General features: G+C 37.9%; 1 long non-coding RNA gene across 1 annotated transcript in view; it reads left to right on the top strand.

Moving 5' to 3' along the window:
- The first annotated feature begins 2,471 nt into the window (after positions 1-2,471).
- The window catches only part of LOC136827425 (uncharacterized), a 332,974-nt gene continuing 327,364 nt past the window's right edge, over positions 2,472-8,081 (top strand). The window contains exon 1 of the long non-coding RNA XR_010849807.1: positions 2,472-2,723. This is a non-coding gene — a long non-coding RNA (uncharacterized lncRNA). The remainder of the gene's footprint in view (positions 2,724-8,081) is intronic.

The following is an 8,081-nucleotide window of genomic DNA, read 5'->3' as shown; positions in this document are numbered from 1 at the left end:
ACTGTTCTTTTTAGAGGCCTGGCTTGAAAAGGCCACTAACAAAATGAGCTATTTCGAAAAGTTGGTCTACAAAACAAACCATTTTTGAAAATTTAATCATAAAATTAACCACGAACTGAAAATTTAACTCAATAAACCACGCCTGAAAAGATGACCCTCAGAATTAGCAGAATGTTTAAAAACACTAACCCCCAAAGTAAACCATAATTTGAAGAGCTGACACACACAAGGCAGATTGAGAATGGCTACTCAATCAGCCCCACTCTGCTCTGGGGCGGGTCTAGCCGAGCCACTTGCTCCGGCATGACGCAGCTCTTTCTGGAGGAGGTCCAAACCTCGCCTACTCGACACCGAAAGAAGTGTGTGTCTGTGTCTGTGTTCAGGAGCGTAACGGAGACCCGAAGGGAAAGATATAACGAAATTCAAAATGTTGTTGTTGTCATTAGATACGCTTATCTGATTCCCGGGAAGAATGGACATCCTCTCAAGAATGTGCTGTGGCTGGTAGAACATATTTTGTCTCTCTCCCCCCCGTCCCTCTCTCTCTCTCTCTCATCCTCTCCTCCTTTCGGCCCTTGGAGAGTGCCGGAAAGCGCAGAGGCATTCAAAACGTTATTAATCTTATTATCCTTGTGAGTTTTCCTGTAAATTTCTCTTACAACGTACTAACTCAGTTACGAGTTGCTCTCTCTCTCTCTTAGTTCCTGAGGGAATTCCAAAGCATGTTTTAGTTTTCGTTTTTCATCTCGTGCTGGTTTTCCCCTTACCTGAGGTCCTACATCCGAAAATAAAAATTTGAAGTAAATTCTCTTTGGAGAAGTGTCTCGATTCCAGCTTTGCGAGAGGCAACTTCCAGCGCTTTACCATTCCATACCATTCAACTGCCAAAGAATGGCCTTGGAATTCAGTTCTCGTTGACGTGGAATCGAGACTATGCACTTCCAAGGAGAATGTTCACCATATTCTTCCCTTGGGAATATTGGGCTCTCAGATAAGGTACGCATTCAAAAAATGCACAAAATAAAGAGGCTAAGAATACTAAGTAGAAAAATATATACATACGTTTGACATTTTGATACAACCAGTCGTATTCCGTCACGCACTACGTGCATACATATATGTGTATGTATGTATGTATATATATATATATATATATATATATATATATATATATATATAATATAATATATAATATGTGTAGCGTACGTGTGTGTGTTTATGAGTATATACAAAAGTAGAACGGAAGATACATACACAAAATCTGTGAGAATGAATTCGAGAGTTAGCCAAGGAGATGAGGTTTTATGGAAATGACAAACCATACTGGTGATGTTGATGGTCAGACCGAATTTATAACATAGCATTCTCTCTCTCTCTCTTATCTAATACTCCCTTAGCCTGGTGGTTACCAATGCGAGGCACAGTCTCAGTGGCACCAAGAAGCTCCAGTGCTTTACCAACTAACTGGAACCCGGAATATATCGTCGATGCGTGCAATCGATGTGCCATGGTAACATCAGGACTGGTCCATTTGAACATACCATCGTAGGGCAATGTCTCAACGTGCCACGGAGTACCCAGACCACGTCATGAAATCAACTATCGGTGTATATACATCTGACCAGCCACCTTCTGGGCAGTGCGCTCATTAGCGACTTTGTCGCTAGATCTAGAGATATTAGTTTCTAACTAGCGACTTTCTTCAGCAGTTAGCGACATAGCAAAAATCCAGAGATATTTAGAAATATCTAGCGACAATTCTAGAGAGTTTTGTATTTGTTAGATGTTTTGATAAAAATAAATATAAAATTGCATAGATTTCATCACACACATGAATCTTAGTTTCATTCTGTATGGCGAGAACAGTTACGTTTTGAACATGTCAAATACCTGTCGTTTGGCAAGCAATTCTCACTTCATTCACAGCCCGCTCGGGCCGCACGGCGTCACTCAGTATATGAGTTCCAACTTTATTTATTATAATATACATACACAAATACGGTGCATGTATATATATACAGTATATATGTGTGTGTGTCTCTCTCCACACACACACACACACACATCAATATCATATATAATGAAATGCTTTTTTCGGAAAATAATAAATGTTCACGCTGCATTTTACATATTTAGCAGTATCACATCTCTATACCAGTACAGTGAATTTCAAACGTAAAAAAAAGTTATTATATTAACATATTGAGGCAGAGTACTTGATATTTAATTTTGTTATGCGATTATTATAGGCTGCAGTTGTCTATAATAATGAGAAAAAAAATAAGATGGGAACGGAAGGGAGAGATCATCTTGTCTAGCGACATTTGATAAGAATTTAGCGACATTCTAATGTAATTTTGCGTCAATAAATGTTTTGAATTTGAATTGAGGGGGGAGCCTAGCGACATTTGAAAATTTGAGTTGGCAACTCTGCCGGCTCAAGCGAAGCTTCAGTATCGTAAGAGAATTATTAGTGACGGGAACTAGACAACTCCGTTACAAGAAAAGCTTCGCGTTCCTCGCCATTCGTGAGCGTTATATTATATCAAAGAGGAATAATTATCGATTAGCTTCCAGTTTAAAGAATTATTCACAATTGCTGACGTTGAAAATCCTCCACGAACCTCGATAAAGAATGAGAGAGAGAGAGAGAGCTCTGCACCTCCATTCCAGCCGGACAATCGACGCCTAACCGGCTTGTCCTTCCTACCGATCCCTACCCTGTACGCTGGCCGAGTATCGAGTTTTTTTCTCACGGAATCTGTCCTGTCCATTTTTCTAAAGTAATTATGTATTTTCATGTGTGTTTCAATGTGTTCTGAATGGTTGTGATAGTAATACGTGGGGGGAAATGAGTTGTTCTCGAGTTACTAGCCTATACGCCTCTACTACATCCAACAAGGTTAGGGACCCTTTGGGAATGGGGGGGTCTTGGGTGGGGTAAATCACCATGGACGCAAAACAGCATTTGAATTAATGAATAAAATTAGGTAAATCATAGCATACCATAGTCAGGCAACGTAGGCTAGTGTAATGTAGCCTAACATCCCTTAACCGCAAGGGGGCGGCGGAATGGCGCTTCGCGCCTCATCCGCATTTATAAGGATCCGGTCAATGTCCAGAACAACTCCGCGGTGAGATATAAGAAAATAGGTCACACTATAATTTTCACAGTATAAAATAATAAAACTTTGTCTCTGAACACTTTTTGAGGAGATTCACCATATCCGAGATATTAATGATTATCTAATCGGCATCCTCGAAATCTTACTGGAGTTACTTCGAAAATGAAGTTTTTTACTGTAATGTTTCTCAGAAAAACTAGTTCCCCGTCGAATGATTTTCGATTTTTGACTTGTAAGGTTAGAAATACCTGTCCCCCAACCCCCTCCATAGCTAATATGGCAAAATTGTGGGTGTTTCCTCATCATAAGAAGTGGCCTAAAACGCTTTAAATATGAAAAATATTACATTTTACTTTTAATTTTGGTACTTTATGCATGCGGAGTTCTTCTGGACATTCACCAAGGATTCTTGGCAGGCACGTATATACTGGCAGGAGGTAATGTTGCGCTGCGCGCCAGTACAGGGATTACAGAAGGTAAATCATGTTACAATATTATTTTAAAAACAATTGTAAATTTACCTTACTTGGATGAACACAAACGTTTTGATGGGTTATATCCACAACACGATGGTTGTGGCTCATCATTGTCGTCGTCATCAGAAAATGATTCCCTAGGTGGTGATGTTGGCTGAATGTCACTTAAAGGTGGACATAATTTAGCAGCTTCAAGTAAAAATTGGTGTAAAACTGAACTGTACTGCTGCAGGTAACGGTTAATGTCCAGAACAACTCCGCATGCATAAAGTACCAAAATTAAAAGTAAAATGTAATATTTTTCATATTTAAAGCGTTTTAGGCCACTTCTTATGATGAGGAAACACCCACAATTTTGCCATATTAGCCTTGGAGGGGGTTGGGGGACAGGTATTGTCTAACCTTATAAGTCAAAAATCGAAAATCATTCGATGGGGAACTAGTTTTTCTGAGAAACATTACACTCTTTCTGAGAAACATTACAGTAAAAAACCTCATTTTCGAACTAACTCCAGTAAGATTTCGAGGATGCCGATTAGATAATCATTAATATCTCGGATATGGTGAATCTCCTCAAAAAGTGTTCAGAGACAAAGTTTTATTATTTTATATAGTGAAAATATAGCGTGACCTATTTTCTTATATCTCACCGCGGAGTTGTTCTGGACATTGACCCAGGTAACACTCCATGTTGTCTTTAAAAATCAATGCATCGTGTTTCATTTTCAAAGAAATCATGAATTAAGCGAAAATAAGATGAACACAGACTGGACATAACCTCACACTATGCCAGACTTCAACCAAATGACAAGCGAAAATGTCTGACACCTGTAAGATTTTCACAAGGTCACGTGACTCCTAGACAACATGTAACTACCCACAATGCAATTTTAAGGGGGGAAAAATTCGCATCAGAACCACAGTGCAGTTCTAAACAAAAACAAATTCGCATCAGAGCACAAACTGTGTCCGTGTTAAAGTAAACAAAACACTTAGAATTTTTTTTCGAGGATGGGAATTATATAAACATTCATATCTCGAATATGGTGAATTTCCCCAAAAAAGTGTTCAGAGACAAAGTTTAATTATTTTTTATGCAAAATGCATCTATAATACTATAATTATTATAGAATGAGTTGGAACTATTGTAAAATAATACCGGTGAATGCGTAGTGAGTGTTTAATATTTTAATGACTGTTTAGGATTAAGTGAATGTTTACTGAGTGTTTGGGGTACAGTGGGTATTTAGTGAGCGTTTAGTGTTTTATGAGTGTTTAGTGAGCGTTTAGTTTATAGTGAGTGCCTGGTGAATGTTGAATATTCAGTGAGTGTTTAGTGTTATTGAGTGTGAGTGTAGCCTATATTAAGTGTGTGCTTAGTGAGTGAATGTATAGTAAGTGTGAGTGCTTAGCGAGTGTAAGTGTATTGTGAATATTAGTGTTTAGTGATTGTGCAGCGCTGTTTAGTTAGTGTTTAGTGACTGCATGCAAAGAAAGTCCTGTAATTTACAGGAACCATTTGTGCTAAAAACTGCTTAGATCCAAGAGTGGATGCTTAGGCCTTGACCACAATGGTTGGAGTGCTTAGGCCAACCTAATTTTGTAAGGTAATTTTTCTCTGTGAAATTGGGTCAAGTGATAATAATAACAGCAACAGTAATAATAATAATAACAATAGTAAAAAGAATATTAATAGTAATAAGATAACAATAATAGTAAAAAATAAAAATGATAATAATAAATATAATAATAGTAATCAAGTATAGTACTATGAGCTGGACCGAGACCTTTCAATATGGCCGCCCGAGATCCAACGCGCAGCAGGGAGATAGCCCCTCCACTGATTGAGGCTTTATGATGGCAATCCTGTGTCCTCGTCGGTCTTGCAATTAACGGGTGTTTTTGTGACAAGTATTGATGTTTTCAGGCTTCGTTACGTGACTGCCATGTTGTTGTCCGCTATTTATGGTTGGTGAGAAGATCAGCATCTCCCGCTTCCCCAAAGATTCAGAAACATGGAGAAAGTGGGTGAACATAGGCTATACAGAAGTGATTTTAAATGCCATAACGGAGGGGTACATTCATTTCCAACCCAATGAATTTGCAAAAAACCTCAGTCTTACCTGACTTACTTAAATTCTTCTTCTTCTTCGTTTAACATGCTTTTTCCCATTTTTTCACATGGGGTAAGCACGATGCCTTCTTTTGAAGGACTTTGATTTGGCGTTGGGGTAGGCCGTAGCCTTGATCAGCTGCCCTGCCTGACATCGCTTAGACCCCGGTAGCACATGTGTATATGTATCATACCAAATCCCCAGCTCCCTTTCTCCCAGCAGCGAGGAGACTTGAATACTGCCCTAAAAATGCAAGGAACCTGAAAGAAGACGATGTACCAAGCCGGTATCTACATGTGTATAATAGTCCTACTGTTGATTCAGGTATCTGTAGCGTTTTGCATCCATAGTTTGGTTTATATTTTACATATACCATTTTGGATAACCGGATCAACTATACACTTATATGGATACTTTTATCTATTAAGGAGAACGAATAAAATATTCATTCAATTCCAAATTCAAGAAAACCATGTCTGGCTGGTTACAATTGGAAGGTGGCCTATGTGTTGGTTGTGAGTAAGGCAAGGGTTAAATGTTGGTCAATGTATGGTTTATTTTCATGTCTATGAAATAGGACTATTATATGTGGATGGGGTTAAAGAAGGAAATTGATATTAAACCTATGAGAGAGAGAGAGAGAGAGAAATTATCATTCTTTGACTGTAGGTCATGGAAACGAATCCAGGTAAAAAAAGTCTCAATAATTCATGGTGGCTGGTAATAAGGTCACATGAAAAGAGTAACCTAACTTAACCTAACCTAACATAACCTACAACCTGACCCAACCTAGCTTAACTTAAGGGACCGTTCAAAAATTATTTAACACCTGTTGGGGGAGGGGAGGGGATATGGTGAAGTGTTATGAGTGTGACAGTAGGGGGAGGGGGTGCAGCCATAAGTTACATGACATTTTCAAGTTTTTTTCATTTGGTTTTTTGTGAAAAGATGTAAATGTAGAAGGACAAAAGAGAGAGAGTAAAGATTCTCCAATAGACTTTTATTATATTTTAGTAATATTGAGAATAAGGTATTTAATTTTTTTTTTTTTTTTTTTTGCATAACCATATGTTTAAAAAATAACACAATCTCAACTCATGTTTGTACTTCAACATTTTCTGCTATATGTATTACATGACATAGAATAATATCACAAACTCATCCCTTTTCGAGTTCCGATATTCACTCGAAAAAGGCTTAGAAAAATATCACACGGTTAAATGAATCCTCTTCTAAACTTTGGCATAGTCTGCTTTGTGTATTATGATAACAAATAATATCACAAACTAAAAACTGGCATCTTATTGGCTACAAAGGTGACTGCTCTGAGTTAACAATTAAATTACTTAGGAAATTAAGCAAATGGCATAAAAGAATATTTTCATTTCAAATTTATCTGTCATTCTTTAATATCATAACAAAGTATTAAGAAAAACCTAAAGGTGATAATTTCCAGGTATTAGGCTAGACTTCAATATATTATTGCATTAAAAAAAGGAAATATACTAATTTGGGGGGAGGGTTACTAGCTTATGTTACATAATTTTTAAAGGGTGGGAGGGTACCGGACATGTATTATGAGGCGTGACAAGGCAGGGAGGGGGTAAAAAATTACCCAAAACAGTGTTATGTAATTTTTGAACAGACCCTAACCTAACCTAACCTGTTGTACAAAAATGAATGTCATACATAAACATATTAACCTTTCCTATAATGCCAGGTCCTGACCTAACCAGATCTTACCTACCTAACCTAGCTTAGGATGATGTGCCCTGACCTGGCCAAGGGGGCAGTGGCATCGCTATGCGTGGCCAGGAGGGGCTCAGGCACCCCCAGTTGAAATTCCCTTTGTAGCTATACTATAACCCTTTGGTGGTCAAAGGCAGAATTATACAGTAGTTAAAGGTTTCTAAAACAAATGACATGTTTGTTTCATGATATTTTGACCTGGCTTAATGTTAACAACTTATGCATGAAGTGATTGAAATCAAGGTTACTGTTTTTAATAAGTGCAGTGCAATTTGCTACTGCTGTCTAGAGTTAATTTCCAGGAAGAGGAGATGAAGAAGAGGGAATGGGATAGGCAGAAATTTTGAAGAGATCTTGGAGGGTCATAAGTCTTTGGTGAAATTGATGATATGCACTATTTTGATATATTTACATGAGGAGGATATTATTCTATCGTTGAAAAAGGGATTTTGACAAAGGAAAAATCTATTTCTGAGGGAGGCCCTGTGTCACCCGGCGAAATTCCATACTAACACGAATTTCTAGGTATAAATATTGCTAAATATACCAGAGAAAAAGCTTTCAGGAATGCTGGAGTTACTACCCCAGAGCGAGCGTCTTCTATAATGAAGACGTCG

Source organism: Macrobrachium rosenbergii, chromosome 3 (assembly GCF_040412425.1).
Source record: "Macrobrachium rosenbergii isolate ZJJX-2024 chromosome 3, ASM4041242v1, whole genome shotgun sequence".
Taxonomy (NCBI): domain Eukaryota; kingdom Metazoa; phylum Arthropoda; class Malacostraca; order Decapoda; family Palaemonidae; genus Macrobrachium; species Macrobrachium rosenbergii.
The sequence above is the reverse complement of the archived record's forward strand: the minus strand, read 5'-3'. Positions and strand labels throughout refer to the sequence as shown.